We start from the raw sequence: 18,714 nt of genomic DNA, 5'->3' as shown, positions 1-18,714 counted from the left end.
AGAAAAATGCACATAGACTGTAAAGAGCTTTTTGTGTTATGCTGAGAAGTTTGGACTTTATTCTATAGATATTGGGGGCATTAAAGTGTTTTGGGGGGACCCTGAGTGGAATAAATGGTTAACATGCACAGCTGTTAACTGAAAACTTGGAGGCCCAGCCCACCCAGAGATGCCTCAGAAGATAAGCCTAACAATTTCCTTCTGAAAAATCAGCCACCGAACACCTTATGGAGCAGTTCTATTCTGACTCACATGGGGTCGCCGTGAGTCAAAATTGACGCCACAGCAAATGGTGATAAAGTGTTTTTTTAATTCTTCTTTTTTCATTAAAGATTTTTTTCAGCTGGGGAATTGAATTATTGAATTTTTAATTTAGAAAAAAAATAATGAATTAATATGCAGATAACAGATAGGGAGAGAGATAGATCTGTTGGGACAGTTAGGTAAGAGACAATGGAGAATTAAAATTAAGTGAGTGACATTAGAAACGGAGAAGGGACAAGAGTTACAAAGACTCTTGGAGGTAGATTTGACAAGATGTAGTGATTAATTTTATATTGCTAGTGAAAGAAAAGTGGGCATAACAGTTGATTCTGAAGTCCCAGTGTTGGCGGTGGTGCTACAGGGAATAGAGAAGCAAATGCAGATCTATAGGAAGAGACAGTGAGTTAAGACTTGAAGCAATTGAATTTGACGTATTATACTATACCCAGTTATACGTCTTTAAGAGACAACGGGAAAAATAGGCCTGAAACTCAGGAGAAAGGCAAAACCTATGAGAGACTGAATGAACAAACAGACAATGACTAGACCATATTAAAAGAGAACTCTGACCTACTGCCTGCAGCATCCAGCCCAGAAAGTCAAACCTTTATCCCTGTAACAATGGGCCCCAAATGACTAGGGCTTGATTAATAATTGACAACTTCCTTAATTGTAGTCCTCACTTCCAACTTAGGACCAACCAGAGAAAGCCAAATAACCAATCACATAGGATGCCCTGTGTCTAGTCAGTCCACCTCCAGCTTCCCCATGCCAACAGCCTCCAGTCAGGGCACACCTGAAGCCTTCTATTTTTTCTGCTATAAAGCTTACCTACTCTCCTGCCAGTCTTTGAGTCTCTGCCAAACACAAATGATGGTAGCTGACTCCCTATTTCATAAATCAAAAATTAATTATTTAATTATAGCAAGCTCTGAATAAATAGCCTCTATTTGCTCTCAATTGGGTGTTCTTTGTAAACTTCCACACCTATATATACCATTTTGTGAATTATCCACATAGATGTTAGATGAAGTCCCAGACATTTCATTCAGGGAGAGAGAAAATAAAGGCTTATTAATTAATTAAACACTTTCCTAACAGAGATGTACGAGATTCTAAGGATTGTGATAGGAGCTGAGAATAAAATTGTGACAAAACAGAGTCTCTGTTCTCATTAATCTGAAGCCATATTACAATCTTGTGAGGAAACAAATGTTAAACAACAAATTACCTGTGATGATTAAGGTTGTGTGTCAAATTGCCTGGGCCATGATTCTCAGTGGTTTGGCAGTCATGTAATGATGTGATCATCCTCCATTTTGTGATCTGATGTGAGCAGCCAATCAGTTGGAAAGGGAATTTCCTTGGGAGTGTGGCCTGCACCCAATATATACCGATATTCTGGTAAAGCTCATGTGCTCTGGATTCTGCATCCAACGTGTCATCCTCTGACTTCAGGTCTTGGGAAGTGAGCCAGTAGCCTTCCGCCTGATCTGCAGGTCTTGGGATTCACCAGCTCACACGAACACATGAGCCAGTAGCCTTCTGCCTGACTAGCCGATTTTGGACTCATCAACCCCTGCAACCATGTGAGTCAGGAAAAGCCTCCAGCTTGATGCCTGAACCACAAATTTGGGACTTGCCAGCCTCCACAACTGTGTGAGCCATTTCCTGGAGATAAATCTCTCCATATATATATATATTTGGAGGCCTGGTGACACAGCGATTAAAAGCTTGGCAGCTAACCAAAAGGTTGGCAGTTCAAATCCACCAGCTGCTCCTTGGAAACCAGATTGGGCAGTTCTACTCTGTCCTATAGGGTGGCTATGAGTCGGAATCAACTTGATGGCAACATGTTTGTTTTTTTGGTTTATACATATACACCTCACTGGTTTTGCTCCTCCAAAGAACTTAGCCTAAGACATTACCTAATTAATGAATTACAAGTATGGTAAGTGCCTATGAAGAAAGTGTACACATTGTTCAAGAAATCCTATAGCAGACGGACCTGAAATAAATTTTAGGGGCAGAAGGTGGTCAAGGAAAAATTCCTGAGGAAATAACATTTGATTTGATATGAGTAGATGTTAACCTAAGCAAATGGAAATAGGTGTTAGGAGAATTCCAGGAAAAGGAAAAGTTTCTGCAAAGTCCAAGAAGGAATGTAAAACTTCATAGAACTGAAAGAAAGCCAGTATCCTGAAAGCACAGAGTTGAGTTCCTTTTCTAGAGATATGGGGGATCAGATCAACAGAAAACCTCCTACTTTAAGACATCTAGAAGTGTTGGCTAAAACATAACAAACATCCTTTTATATGCATATCAGAACTTGCAGTGAAGGAAATTGTTGGGGACCTGTCAAAATATGATTTATAAAAGTTGTAAACATGATTCTCATACAAATTTAAAGTAAGTGTGTGTCAAAGATTTATTTAACTCATTAACAAGGAAACAAGCAGGGTGGTAAAGCTGGATCAAAGGAAAGTTAGGGGAATAAACCAAAAAACCAAACCAGTTGCTGGTGAATCAATTCTGATCCATGGTGACCTCACAGGTATCAAGGTAGTGTCCCATAACATTTCAATGGCTGATGTTTTAGAAGTAGATTGCCAGGTCTTTCTTTCCAGAAAGTTCCCTCTGGGTGAACTCGAACCATCAACCTTCTGATTAGCAGCTGATTCACTTAACCATATGCACCACCCAGAGGCTTTCAGTAGGGGAATAGGGGTTATATAATCCACTAAGAAATGTATACCAAAAAGTTTGTTCCATTAGACACAGAGTTGGTTTATTTCCTATTAGGCAATAAAACCATAATCTTTGAGGTTATCTTTTCCACCAGCTAGCACTCATTTGCACAACTACTAGACAAAAATAAAGAAGTTAACATGTACTTCACAGATTCTGGACCCTAATCAATAGCAAATAATATGTTAAACAAAGTACCTTCTCCTAAATAACTAAATAAAATCCTTGGGTGTATCTTATATACAATTCTGCAATCTGACATTGAACAGCTGTTCTATCACCTAATTTTTAAATTTTTGACTTTTTTTAACAGGTCCCAATAAAATAGAAACCTCAAAAAAAGAGTGGTAAATATAAATTCCATGAAGTCAGGGACTTTGTTTTTTTCATTGTTGTAGCTCTAATGCCTAAAATAGAGCCTGGCATCCCACTGCTATTGAGTCAATTCCAACTCATAGTGGGCATTTAATACATATTGTTGAATAAATTAATGAATAAATTTACACTTTAGTTGATCTGAGAACATTTACTGTTCTCCATAAGATGGACTTGGAGTTTAATGTTCACACAGGGACAGAAAGCTAGAAATGTAAAACTGAAACACTCATTAAAAGCCAAGATTCCCTGTAGTCTACACCCCAGCCAGGTAAGGAGGCACTAGGGGAAAACAAAAACAAAAAACATGCAAACCACCGAGGGAAGCTCAGCTATGTTGTCCTGGGATCTAGACTGCAAAACATGTTTTCCTTTCTGAAAATTCATAACCACAGATCTTCCTTTACATGAGTTTTATACTACCTGCATATTCTTAGAACACCAAAGGCAATAAGTTAACATAACAAGTGATCCCATTCTGGTGACATTTCTGAAGATCAAGTCAGGAGCAAATACAAATAGAAAACGTCTCCAGAAGGACATACTTTCTTTCCAGGGTTTCCACACAGGATTGCCACAATAAAAACCCTACCAAACACAAACTATCCAAAATTGCAAAGCACACAAGTATGTGTGTGTGTGTGTGTGTGTGTGTGTATATATATATATATATATATATATATATAATGAGCAAAAGTTAACAGAAATAACACCAGAGCCTGAGGAAATAATCTAGAACATAGCCTAAAGAGGCAGAGATCAGTAACGAGAGGTTAACGATTGATTGAGAATGTTCAACCTACGTTTGATAGAAATTTCAGCAGGAAAGAATAATGGACATGAGGATAGGCAATATTCAAAATGGTAATGGCTGAAAATTTTCCAGAACTGCTGGAAAGGGTAAATCCTCATATTCAGGAAACATGCTAAAAGGAAAGGAAAGAACATCCTGAGATAAAACTGGAGAGTAAGACAAAACCCAGATCATGGAGGGCTTTTCTAGATGTCTTAAGGATTTTGGTCTTTATCCTAAGAGCAATGAAGAGGGTCAAATCATTGAAGGGTCTTAAATAGGGAAGTGATATGATCAGATTTTATTTGAAAAATAATTGACAACAATTTAAAGAATGGACTGGAAGAGGGCAAGACTAGATTCAGAGAGACTACTTAAGAGGCTATTGCAGGTGAGACATGATGTTGGACTGAAGTAGGGTAGTATGTAATGGTGGAAATAAAGATAAATGGATATTTAGAAAGTATAATTAGCAGGATTTGACTGTGGATTGCCTATAAAAGTGAAGAGAGAGGAGTCAAGGAGGCTTCCACTTTTCTGACTTGTAAAATTGGATGAACAGTGATAGGTTAAAGAATATCAAAGGAAGATCAGGTTTATGGAGGTGGGATGAAAATCATGAGTTTAGTTTTCAACATGAGGAGTTTGAGGTGCCTTTGAGACATACAGGAGAGAAACCTTGGGTCAGTCTCTTGAAAAGAGTGTGCTGAAAAGAGAAGGCAGTAAAGATGACAAAGAAAGAAAAATCATAGAGGTGGAAATTGTTAAGCACTCAGCTACTAACTGAAATGTTGGCAGTTCAAATCTACCCAGAAGCACCTCACAAGAAAGCCCTGGCGATCTACTTCAAAAAGATGGCGGCCATTGACAACCCTATGAGAAGCAGTTATGCTCTGAAGCACATGGGGTCACCATGAGTCAGAATCTACTCAACAGCAATTGGTTCGATTTGGTTTGGAAAAAAACCTAGTAGAATATGAGGAGAGTTACAAGAAAGTTTCAAGTACTATATAATGATCAAGGAAGGCAGGCACAGAAAAGATTGCACCAAAAAGATCGCATTAGCTTTAGCCAGTAACGAGTCATTGATGATCTTAATGAGGACCACTTGCTCCCATTTTACAAAAAAAAAAAAAAAAACCTCATCAGAATGAATTAAAGGAAGACAGTGGCTTTAGAGTGAAATACCGCTGTGGTGATGTCATTTTTTTAAGTGTCCCAAGTCTTATTTCATGCCAGGAACAATATAAGCATTGCCATATTTTAAAAATTAATGCTACTAGAAAAAGACTTGGATACCACTAGTGGTTACCAGAGCAGCTGGCAAACAAACAGTTTCTTCTCAAAATCAGACTGTTGTTTGATGGATTTTTTACTGGACTGCAAACATAGGGATTACAATGACTGCAAGACACCTAAACAGAGCAAGCAGATAAAAATACCTTAAGAAACTATTTATGATTAAAATCCAAGTTAAAGAGAAGTGACTTCACTATGAAATGATGGGGAGTTTTAGCAACAGTACAGAAAAACTTAGTGGCTAGCTAGCATTCACTCACTACTTTATTTAACAAATAATTTCTGGGCACTTACAACAAGACATAGAGGATACACAGCAGAGTCCGCTTAGGTGGAGGAGCCCTGGTGGCATAGTGGTTAAGTGCTCGGCTGCTAACCAAAACGTCGGTGGTTCAAACGCACCACCCGCTCTGTGGGAGAAAGATATGGCAGTCTACTTTACCCCACGAGGCAGTTCTACTCTGTCCTATAAGGTCTGTATGAGTTGGAATCAACTACAGAGCAATGGGTTATGCTTAGATGGGTAAGGGAGGGAGTGGAAATAGGTTACCCTTAGGTGGATAACGGGGGAGTTGGGAATAAGTTAGGGGTCACAGATGCTACATTCCATATCTGGTGGTTAAAAAAAAAGTTGGCAGTTTAATGGTTCATGTTTTCGAATCTGTCAAATATCTCTGTGTTAAAATAATCTTGCCAAGGCAGCATCATCAAAAGGTCTTAGCATCAAAATGACTGCGTTAAAATGGTCATATAAAAACGGCTGCCTCAAAACAACCAGGTCAAAATGTTATGTACCCTAATGGGAGATAAATCTAGCTAAGTCTAAGATGCCATTTGATTAAGTAGGACCTTAAATACCTGGTAGAAGAGTTTGGACTTATTAACTTTGGCAAAGGAAGCTGTTCCAGATTCTGAGTACAGGAATGGCATGGTATACATTGTATTTATGAAAGAATCAGCCAGGTAAATTCTAATAGTGGCAATAGATGCATTAGGCTGTCGTAGCTAGATGACACTAGCTATTAGAAACATCCAACTGACTCCTTTTGCTTGATTCCAGGCTCTGCAAGCAATCTTGTGCTTATAATTTGGCTTACCTTGTAAATTTGCCTACACAGATCATGCTGCTCAGTGGACACAAATACCTGGACAGTTCATAGCTATAATATTATAAATTAGTAAACGGAATCTCTGGTTTATATAGAAAAAAAGAAATATTAGCCTTGCAGCAATAGTTGGCTTGCAACATTATCTTCAAATAGTCTTCAAATCATAGAGAAAGTCATAAAGGCATTTTCATTGTGAATCTTAAAATAAGAATTAGACTTTGAAAGGTGAGCTCTATAAGCACCTGCCAGCAACAACTACAACACTGACAACTCCCCATGTAGATTTGAAGCATTCCATCTGGGTATGCTTTGCTCACACTCCCCTGAGATTGTTCTTCTACTCCTCCCCCATTCTTCCCCAACTCTCCCTCCAGCCCCTGGCCAATTTCTTATTATTTTTATTTTACCTTTTTGAAAAACCACCTTAGATGTCACCTGAAGCAATAAAAAAAAAAAATAATAATAAGCCTTTCCAAAATCTCCTGAGTCAGAATTAGTCTTTCTTTCTTTGCTCCCATGATTAGGAAACTTAGCACCTCCGCCTTGCATTATGGTTTATGGCTGTACATATATCTGCCTCAGGGGGGATGGTAGTTCCTTGAGAGTAGGAACCAGCATTTTCCTAGAGTAGGTGCTTGGTAAATTTGTACTGAATTGAATTATCCTAATAAAGTGAAAATAGTTCTATCATCTAAACCAATGCCATCCAATAGAAATTTTTGCGATGATGGAAATGGTCTAGACCTGCCCTGTCTAATCCAGTAGCCTTTTAGCCACATGTGGCTACTGAGTACTTGAACTGTGGCTAGTGAAACAGAGGCACTGATTTTTTTAAATTTTATTTAACCTAATTTAATTTAAATTTAAAAAGCCACATGTGACTAATGGCTTCGGCATTAGTGTAGACTATGACTATGAGCATCTTAGCAGGTGTGTGATTCAGTCATTTCTATGAAGTGTCAATTAGCCCTCTGTCATCATGTGAACTCTAAACAATCAGTCGATCGCAGGTTTTTCTTGTTTCACCTGGCTGGTATTACACTGCACAGAGAGTTTTCATCAACTCTGTATGGGCAGTCCATCCAAGCAATATTTGAAGAACAACAACATAAGAAGAAACCCTAGACCCTAGCTCCAAGCAGATTAGCATTTGATGGAAGAATTTATAATCTAAGGGCATTAGAATATCTAAGATTAAAATCTATCTTACTGTCGTGGATTGAATTATGTCCCCCCAAAAATGTGTGTATCAACTTAGTTAGGCCATGATTCCCAGTATTGTGTGGTTGTCCTCCATTTTGTGATTGTAATTTTATGTTGAGAGGATTAGGGTGGGATTGTAACATCACCCTTACTCAGGTTACCCCCCTGATCCAGTGTAAAGGGATTTTCCCTGGAGTGTGGCTGCACCACCTTTTATCTCTCAAGTGATAAAAGGAAAGGGAAGCAAGCAGAGAGTTGGGAACTTCATACCACCAAGAAAGCAGCACCAGAAGAAGAGCGCATCCTTTGGACCTGGGGTCCCTACGCCTGAGAAGCTCCTAGATCATGGGAAGATTGAGGACAAGGACCTTCTTCCAGAATCGACAGAGAAAGAAAGCCTTCCCCTGGAGCTGACACATTGAATTTGGACTTTTCGCCTACTAGACTGTGAGAAAATAAATTTCTCTTTGTTAAAGCTATCCACTCGTGGTATTTCTGTTAGGGCAGCACTAGAGAACTAAGATACCTACTCTACATGCTAGGATGAAAATTGTAATAGAAAATGCAGCTCTGACAATAACACTGATTTAGAGAAAACAGGTTCAGGGTTTGCTCAGTGGAGGAGAGTTCATTGCTCCAGTGGCTGGTACAGGAAGGGGACACAGCTAGAGTGCCCTACCTGTCATTTGTCCCTCAGAAGTATACTGATTTTCACAGGGGAGCCAAGGTGAGAAAGCAGGGGTGACTCAACATACACCAATCATCACAGAGAAATAATCAAAGGCCACAACACAGTGAGTGGAACCCAGAGATTCCTTTGAATGTGAAAGACAGCTCAACTTCCCAGCAAATACTTGTGTGGCAACTTGCTGAGAAGTCCTATTGTGAGGGACATCTCAAATTCAGACAAGGTCTCTAATCCTTCCACTTTACTATTGCTGTCATCCTTTCCTTTGGATCTTGTTCATAATCAAAGAGATTTCCAGTGAGCAAGTGTTCTCTTTAGGCCAAGTTGATAATCATCATTTAGATAAAAGATATGGAAAATTTTCAGGCACCATTCTTAAAGTTATTTCCTACATGATTATCATCAGTAAGTTTGTTTCTCCAACTGGTATAAGAACATTTGTTGGCCTACTGAGCTTTAAAACAGCTAAGTGCTTGGCTGATAACTGAAAGGTTAGTAGTTTGAGTCTGCCCAGAGACACCTTGGAAGAAAACCCTGGTGATCTACTCCTGAAAAATCAGCCATTAAAAACCCAGCAGAGCAAAGTTCTACTCTGACACACAAGTCAGAATCCACTCAATGGCAATTGGTTGGGTTTATTTTTTTTAGTAGGGCACAGAATACCTTCTTTCTGTCAACTTCCTCTACACTGTCTTATGTTTATACATATTGATATATATCGAAGCAGCTTATGGGGTGGGGAGCAGGCCTCAGAGAGGGGCTTTGAATTGGTACAAAGGGACTGATTGAAGAGCTAGTGGATGAGGAGGGTGGTGAGTATGGCATCTATAAACTCTCCAGCCCAGTGGACTAGTTCTGAGTTAGTCTATTAGAAACGAAGAACATGGTCGTATCATCAGAAAGGCCAGTGTTTAAATCCTGGTTCTGTCCTTAGGCATGTAACTTAATCACTTTGAGAGGGTGCCTAAGAATGTAAAATGGTGGGTAATAATAGCCCTTACCCGGCAGAGTAGTATTAAGAACTAAAAAAGATAATGCCTATAAGGTACCTAGCATAGATTGACCTAGCATCACTAGTGTGCAAGGATTCTCAAACAGAGGTGCATGGCATGCCTAGGGTCGTTGGCTCAGGTGTAGGCCCAACTCCCTTTTGTGACTTCTGCTTCTGCATTTCTGAGAATGTAATCTTGTCTTGGGGCTCTGACTGAGTGGAAATAGCAGACTAACATCTTCCCAATCATATGCATATGTTTTTGGGACTCTGGATGGGTGGAAACACAGACTGACTTCTTCCCATTCATATGCATATGACCTGGGGCCCTGGGTTGAGCAGAACCAGCAGATCATGGCCCCCCCATCAATCATCTTGTGACCCCCTTCCACAATTATGTGAGTATACACAGTCCCCTTAACCCACATGTACTCTTAACTAATCCCAATCAATGCCCTGCTTCAATATATCCTGCCCTCCACTTTACTGATTGGAAACCCTGGTGGGTTGGCAGTTAAGTGTTATGGCTGCTAACCAAGAGGTCGGCAGTTCAAATCCGCCAGGCGCTCCTTGGAAACTCTATGGGGCAGTTCTACCCTGTCCTATAGGGTCGCTATGAGTCGGAATCGACTTGACGGAAGTGAGTTTTTTACTTTACTGATTGCTTGCCTACCAATCAGAATACTGCAAGCTACATTCCTGATTTACCCTACGACTATGCTCGTGTGACTGCAGCTTTTCGGAGTACTGGTTTTCACTTTGTGAGTTCCAACATGTCCCCAGCTTGAGCTGCCTTTGCTCTCAATAAATCTTTACTCTCATTTTAAACAATATGCATTGTCACTCACTGACTCTAGAATATAAGATTCATAAAAGCCAAGGACCACAGCTGTCTTTTAGACTATTGCATTCCTAGCGTGTAGCACAGTGCTGGGCACATAGTAGATTAAACGAATACTTCAATGGTTAGAGGACAAAGAACTAGAAAAGAACAGACCTGTTTAAGGAAGGCTATGTAAGATTCTGGCACAAAAGAATAGCTTTAGGTGACAAATTGTGGCAGAAACTTGAGAAGGTACTCTTAGCCCTTGCAGTTTTTCTGTGGCTCATTGGAAGTATTGGGAGTATATGGAATCAGCTGCCTTTGCTCGCATATAGGAATGCTCATGATGGGCAGTTGTAGCGTGGGTCTTGGTTTTATCAAGTGGATTAATGGGCCTAGGGTGTCAACAGTGGATATAAAAAGAAAAGGAAGGGTTGGAGCTGAAAGATTGGTTTGTGGAAATCTATGTTGTGTGTTGCTGTGGAGTCCATTCCACCTCATGGTGACCCCGTGTGTGCAGCATAAAACTCTTCCATGTGGTTTTTAACAGCTGTGTTCATTCAGAAGCAGATCACCAGGCCTGTCTTCTCAGATGCCTCTGGGTGGGTTTGAAAAGCCAACCTTTCAGCTGGTAGTCTCATGCTTAACTGTTTGTACCACCCAGAGACTTGGAAACACATGGGACCTCCTAAACTGAGTGGGGAAGTTTTTGAGAAAGGATATATATGTACATATATATGACTGTAAACTGGCTGGAACTTCCACAGTTGGGGTCTTAAAAAGTACCCTTGACCTTATTTTTAGCCATCGGATGGTGAAATCTGGAACAAGCAGTGACACTATTGTCAAGTTGGTCTACCATAGCACAGTCATTATCCAATATTTAGTAAACTGTTGTAAAATTAAACCTATAGCAATTGTAAAGGCACAGGGAGTTTCTTGGTATGAATATTGTTATCACCAACCACCCTGTCCTTTGAAACTCATTATAGGTGCTTTAATGATTTCTGCTTTTTGTTCCTTCTTTATTTTTTATCATTTCTCCTAACTTCCTACTTCTTTCTTCATCTCTCCGGTCCTTCTGGCTCTCCTACATCTCTTGACTTCCAATGTACCATTACCAGTTGCCGTGGAGTGAATTCTAACTCATGGAGACCTCATGTATGTCAAAGTAGAACTGGGCTACATAGGGTTTTCAATGGCTGGATTTTCAGAAGTAGGTAGCCAGTCCTTCTGAGGCATCTCTAAAAAAAAAAAAGCTTAAATGTGATTCTTTCTGTTAGCAGCAAGAGCATTAACTTTTTGCACCACCCAGAAACTCCTATTTTGAATGTAGTAACTAGTAAAGCCCTTAGGACCTTCTTAGTTCCTCCACCCACACTGTTAAACTTAGAACTAAAGATGTTGTCAACCCCTGTGTTACATACTATTGTATGGTGAATAAGTTTCAGACAGAATTTGATACCTACTCAATTTCATTATGAAGAGAGCAATTAGCTGCTACTTTTTTTTTAATGTGTTAAATGAGGCTGTACGGCCTGAGAGGAATAGCAAATATTAGTTTAGTTTTTCATTGATGCAGAGCTTATTTTTATAGCTTATACTTTAGTGTCCATATATTTTTAAGAAGGAAGAACAGAGAAATAAAGAAATAGGTTTAAATCGGAGTGGACTAGTACAGAGAAGTTTAGGGCTAGAGAGAAGAGAACCAGTGTGGTATAGTTTGATAGAACTGAAGTACTCTTCAGCCATTTACTCCATGGCTTCAATTATCATGCATATGCGCTCGATGCCTTGATACAAATCTTTCTTCCAAGCTTCAGAATCACATATCTAACTCTGAATGTCTCATCAAACCCAAAACAAATCCATTGCCATCGAGCTGATCATTAGTCATGGCAACCCATGTGTTTCAAAGCAGAACTGCGCTACATAGGATTTTCAATGGCTATAATCTGATAGAAAGGTCTCTGGGTGGTGCAAACAGTTTGCACTCGACTACTAACCTAAAGACTGGAGGTTTGAACCCACCCAGCGGCGCCTCAGAAGAAAGGTCTGCTGATGTGCCTTCTGTAAAGACTACAACCAAGAAAACCCTGCGCAGCAGTCTTGCTCTGCAACATGTAGGGTCACGGTGAATGCCAATCGACTTGATGGCAATGGCTTAGGTTTGGTTTGATAGCCAGGCCTTTCTTCCATGGCACCACTGGGTGGGCTCAAACCACCAATCTTCTGATTAGTAGTTGAGTGAAAAGCATTTGTGCAACCCAGGGTCCTTGAATGTCTCAGTCACCTCAAATTTGGTACCTTCAAAATGAATGTAACATCAGCTCCTCCCTCCCCAATCTTCTTTTTTTTTTGTTTTTTTCTCTCTTTCTTTCTCTCATATCTTAGGTTCCTTATCTCAGTGAAGAAAAAAGCCCCACTAAACTCATAAATGGCCAAGACAGAAAACCTGTTAAATTCCTTTTTTTTTTCCCCTTAGGCCTGAGTGATTTTTCATAACGCAAATCTGATCTTGTCATTCTCTGTTTTATAAAACCTTTAGGAGTTTGCCATTGTCTTTGGGAGAGAATTCAAACTCTGGGACATGGCTTCCAAAGCTATCTGTGATCTGTCCCCTGCCTACGACTCTAGTCACATTACTTGTTTCTCTCATTTACTGTTTTTTTAAAGACAACTAAAAGTTTCCTCACACAGACATTGATCTTTATCATCACAGGCTAATATTTTCTGCCCCAAGCACCATTTATCTGGCTTGTTTCAACTCATTATTCAGCAAGCAACTTATATATCACTGGACCGGGTAGCTTTTCCTAACTCCTGAACAAAGATACTTTGTAATATATTGCCATGGACAATGTTGAATTTTACCTGAGCTCTGTGCTCTGGGAAAACAGAGGTTAAGACTTCCTACACATACCTTCTTGTGTTCTGGAAAACAGCTTATTGCAAAGAGCCACCCTTCCCCATATGACTTAGGTAAGACCTATTGATGCCCCCTCACCCCACCCCACCCCACCCCACCCCACCCCATTTACCTGTGATAAGACACCAGTTGCTATTGAGTGGATTCTGATTCATGGCCACCCTATGTGTATGAGAGTAAACTGTGCTCCACAGGGTTTTTTTTTTTTAGTAACTTTTATTGAGCTTCAAGTGAACGTTTACAAATCAAGTCAGTCTGTCTCATATAAGTTAATATACATCTTACTCCTTACTCCCACTTGCTCTCCCCCTAATGAGTCAGCCCGTCCAGTCTCTCCTTTTGTGAAAACTTTGGCAGCCTCCAACTCTCTCTATCCTCCCATCCCCCCTCCAGACAGGAGATGCCAACACAGTCTCAAGTGTCCACCTGATATAATTAGCTCACTCTTCATCAGCATCTCTCTCCCACCCACTGTCCAGTCCCTTTCATGTCTGATGAGTTGTCTTCGGGGATGGTTCCCATTCTGTGCCAACAGAAGGTTTGGGGACCATGACCACCGGGATTCCTCTAGTCACATCCAGACCATTAAGTACGGTCTTTTTATGAGAATTTGGGGTCTGCATCCCACTGATCTCCTGCTCCCTCAGGGGTTCTCTGTTGTGCTCCCTGTCAGGGCAGTCATCGATTGTGGCCGGGCACCAACTAGTTCTTCCGGTCTCAGGATAATGTAGGTCTCTTGTTCATCTGGCCCTCTCTGTCTCTTGGGCTCTTAGTTGTCATGTGACCTTGGTGTTCTTCATTCTCCTTTGCTCCAGGTGGGTTGAGACCAATTGATGCATCTTAGATGGCCGCTTGTTAGCTTTTAAGACCCCAGACGGCACATTTCAAAGTGGGATGCAGAATGTTTTCATAATAGAATTATTTTGCCAATTGACTTAGAAGTCCCCTTAAACCATGGTTCCCAAACCCCCGCCCTTGCTCCGCTGACCTTCGAAGTATTCATTTTATCCCGGAAACTTCTTTGCTTTTGGTCCAGTCCAGTCCAGTTGAGCTGACCTTCCATGTATTGAGTGTTGTCCTTCCCTTCACCTAAAGCAGTTCTTTTCAGCTAATTAATCAATAAAAAACCCTCTCCCTCCCTCCCTCCCTCCCCCCTCGTAACCACAAAAGTATGTGTTCTTCTCAGTTTTTACTATTTCTCAAGATCTTATAATAGTGGCCTTATACAATATTTGTCCTTTTGCCTCTGACTGATTTCGCTCAGCATAATGCCTTCCAGGTTCCTCCATGTTATGAAATGTTTCACAGATTCGTCACTGTTCTCTATTGATGCGTAGTATTCCATTGTGTGAATATACCACAATTTATTTAACCATTCATCTGTAGATGGACACCTTGGTTGCTTCCAGCTTTTTGCTATTGTAAACAGAGCTGCAATAAACATGGGTGTGCATATATCTGTGTGAAGGCTCTTATCTCTCTAGGGTATATTCCGAGGAGTGGGATTTCTGGGTTGTATGGTAGTTCTATTTCTAACTGTTTAAGATAACGCCAGATAGATTTCCAAAGTGCTTGTACCATTTTACATTCCCACCAGCAGTGTATAAGAGTTCCAATCTCTCCGCAGCCTCTCCAACATTTATTATTTTGTGTTTTTTGGATTCATGCCAGCCTTGTTGGTGTGAGATGGAATCTCATTGTAGTTTTAATTTGCATTTCTCTAATGGCTAATGATCGAGAGCATTTTCTCATGTATCTGTTGGCTGCCTGAATATCTTCTTTAGTGAAGTGTATGTTCATATCCGTTGCCCACTTTTTGATTGGGTTGTTTGTCTTTTTGTGGTTGAGTTTTGACAGAATCCTCTAGATTTTAGAGATCAGGCGCTGGTCAGAGATGTCATAGCTGAAAATTCTTTCCCAATCTGTAGGTGGTCTTTTTATTCTTTTGGTGAAGTCTTTAGATGAGCATAGGTGTTTGATTTTTAGGAGCTCCCAGTTATCGGGTTTCTCTTCATCATTTTTGGTAATGTTTTGTATTCTGTTTATACCTTGTATTAGGGCTCCTAGGGTTGTCCCTATTTTTTCTTCCATGATCTTTATCGTTTTAGTCTTTATGTTTAGGTCTTTGATCCACTTGGAGTTAGTTTTTGTGATGGTGTGAGGTATGGGTCCTGTTTCATTTTTTTGCAAATGGATATCCAGTTATGCCAGCACCATTTGTTAAAAAGACTATCTTTTCCCCAATTAACTGACACTGGGCCTTTGTCAAATATCAGCTGCTCATACGTGGATGGATTTATATCTGGGTTCTCAATTCTGTCCCATTGGTCTATGTGCCTCTTGTTGTACCAGTACCAGGCTGTTTTGACTACTGTGGCTGTATAATAGGTTCTGAAATCAGGTAGAGTGAGGCCTCCCACTTTCTTCTTCTTTTTCAGTAATGCTTTGCTTATCCGGGGCTTCTTTCCCTTCCATATGAAATTGGTGATTTGTTTCTCTATCACCTTAAAAAATGACATTGGAATTTGGATCGGAAGTGCATTGTGTGTATAGATGGCTTTTGGTAGAATAGACATTTTTACTATGTTAAGTCTTCCTATCCATGAGCAAGGTATGTTTTTCCACTTAAGTATGTCCTTTTTAATTTCTTGTAGTAGAGCTTTGTAGTTTCTTTGTATAGGTCTTTTACATCCTTGGTAAGATTTATTTTTTATATTCTGTATCTGATAATTCCAGGATTGTATATTCATTTGGGAAAGATTTTGATTCTTTTGTTTGGGGGGTTGGAGAAGCTGTCATGGTCTGCTTCTTTATGCGGTTTGATATGGACTGCTGTCTCCGAGCCATCACTGGGAAACTAGTTTTTCCAGAAAATCCACTAAAAAAAATGCAGTCAGATCTCTATCAGAACTGCCTTTGGATTATAACCGCCACCTTGTTCCCCGTAAGGATGAAAGTCTGAGATTTGGATCATATATGCTTGGCTGTAGCTGGTTCTGTGTTTTTAGTCCAATTAGGGGTGGATTTTAGGTCCCTGGGTTTTTTGTGTTTCCTTCTCTCAGGCCGGAAGAGTGGGTTAGGAAAAGACCAAAAGAAAAAGAAGGGGGGGGGAAGCAAAGCCGCCACGGAGCCGGAGCCGTTCTCCCTCTGGCTCAGGAAATTCCAATGTTAATGAAGCTGCCTGGGGAGGGTGGGGGAGGGATCAGAGAGATAGGAGAGTAGCACCTCAGAATATAGCCAGAGTTGCTTGTCTTGCTTGGAATGACTATTTTATCTGAGATTCCCGAGGGGCGTGTCGCCTATGTGTGCTGGCTGTGTGGAGATTGCTCCCGGGGATCTGGCCCACTGAAGCCGCGGTCAGATCCTCCGCTGCCAGTCCCAAGCCCAGCATCAAGGTTCACCTGCTGGGACGGTGCACTCCCGACTCCAAAATCAGTCGCTGCCTCCTGGGGACTTCTCGTCCCGCCAGCCGCGTCGCCGTGCCGCCCCTGCACACCAACTGGGCCCCCTCCTGGGGTTAGTTCAGGGAGTGGAGCAGCTCTCCCTGCTTGCACTGTGACAGCGCCCAGTCAAATGCCTGGCGGCAAGATTCCCCAGCTGGGACGCTGCCCTCCCGACTCCAAAATCAGTCGCTGCCTCCCGGGGACTTCTCATCCTGCCAGCCGCGTCACCGCGCCACTCCCGTGGACTGGCTGGACCCCCTCCCGGGGTTAGTTCAGGGGAGTGGAGCAGCTCTCCGGGCTTGTGCCGTGACAGCGCCCAGTCAAAAGCCCGGCGGCAAGATTCCCCGGCTGGGATGCTGCACTCCCAGCTCCAAGACCAGTCACTGCCTCCCGGGGACTTCTCCCTCGGCTGCATCACCTCGCCACCCACGCAGACCGGCTGGGCCCCCTCCCGGGGTGAGTTCAGGGGGGTAGGGCTGCCCCCCTTGTTTGCGCCATCAGCTCCCCTGGGCCCTGCCCTAAATCGGGTGCCAAAGTTACCTGACTGGAATGCTGGCTCCAGGCTCGGAAAACAATCGCTGCCTCCCCGTATTTGTTCGTTTTCCATCTCTAAATCTGTGTTTGTTGTTCAGGGTTCGTAGATTGTTATGTATGTGATCGATTCACTTGTTTTTCCGAGTCTTTGTTGCAAGAGGGATCCGAGGTAGCATCTACCTAGTCCGCCATCTTGGCCCCGCCTCCTCCATAGGGTTTTTGATGGCGGATTTTTCAGAACTAGATCACCAGACCTTTCTTCTAAAGAGCATCTGTGTGGACTCAAGCCTCCAGCCTTTCAATTAGCAGCTGAGAAAACCCAAAACCAAACCCACTGCAGTGGAGTCCATTCTGACTCATAGCAACCCTATAGGACAGAGTAGAACTGCCCCGTAGTTTCCAAGGAGCACCTGGTGGATTCGAACTGCCGACCTTTTGGTTAGCAGCCGTAGCACTTGACCACTGCACCACCAGGGTTTCCAAGCAGCCGAAAGCTTTAACCATTTGTATCTTAGGGACTCCATGACAAGCCACAGACTCTCTAAATTCCCATTCTTTGCCTCATAAATGATCAGTTGACATGTTTGTCCCAACTGGTCAATTGGGAAAAAAAAAATTATTAATCCGACTCAAATCAAACTTTACTTTCTCTCTCCCAGGCCCCTGAGTTTTGACCCACTCTCAGCTTGAGCCAACATACAACCCCTCCTTAACAGTCCTTCCTGAGAATAGGCTGAACTCAGGGTAAAACGGTCTCTGATCTACTGTCCCATCACACCACCTCCATCCCACTCCCCCACACCTGTTTTTTTTCTAACCTTGTTCACTCGTCTGCATAAAAGAAAAGAACTTTCTGCCTGAGCTTTGAGACACTTGTAGGTCTCAACCTGAGAGCATTCTTCCTATTGTAATTCCTCTGCCCCTTATTGTAATAGTCCCTTCCCCCTAGCAATAACCCTTTCTAATAAACTCTCTCTTTAGTTAACTATAGGGTTCCTATGAGTCAGAATCAAATGGACAGCAATGGGATTTTTTTTGGTGATTAAGAGCTATCCGCTGCTAACCAAAAGGTCAGCCATTCGAATCCACCAGCCACTCCATAGATATCCTAGGTGGCAGTTCTACTCTGTCCAATTGGGTCACTATGAATCAGAATCGACTAGAAGACAATGAGTTTTTTTTTTTACCTAAATCTGTATTTTTAGACACCATAGCACTCTGATATTTATTATACTGTATTTCAATCACTTGTTATGTGTCTGTCTTTCCCTGTTAGACTATGAAGTCCAAGAGGGCAAGGACCATGACTGTTATCCAAATGTTTAGTGGAGTGTATGGTATCAAATAGGTGCTCAAGAAATATTTACTTACTGAAGAGTACATCAGGGAATGCTGTATTGAGAATAAACATATAATCACAAATATTTTGAACAGAGTAATAAGATTCTGCTCTGTATATTGACCTGGGTAAAAAAATTTTTTTTTTTTTTTTATCAACAATGAAAGTTTGTATAA

This window comes from Elephas maximus, chromosome X, assembly GCF_024166365.1.
Source record: "Elephas maximus indicus isolate mEleMax1 chromosome X, mEleMax1 primary haplotype, whole genome shotgun sequence".
NCBI classification, from domain to species: Eukaryota; Metazoa; Chordata; class Mammalia; order Proboscidea; family Elephantidae; genus Elephas; species Elephas maximus.
Note: the sequence above shows the minus strand (reverse complement) of the source record.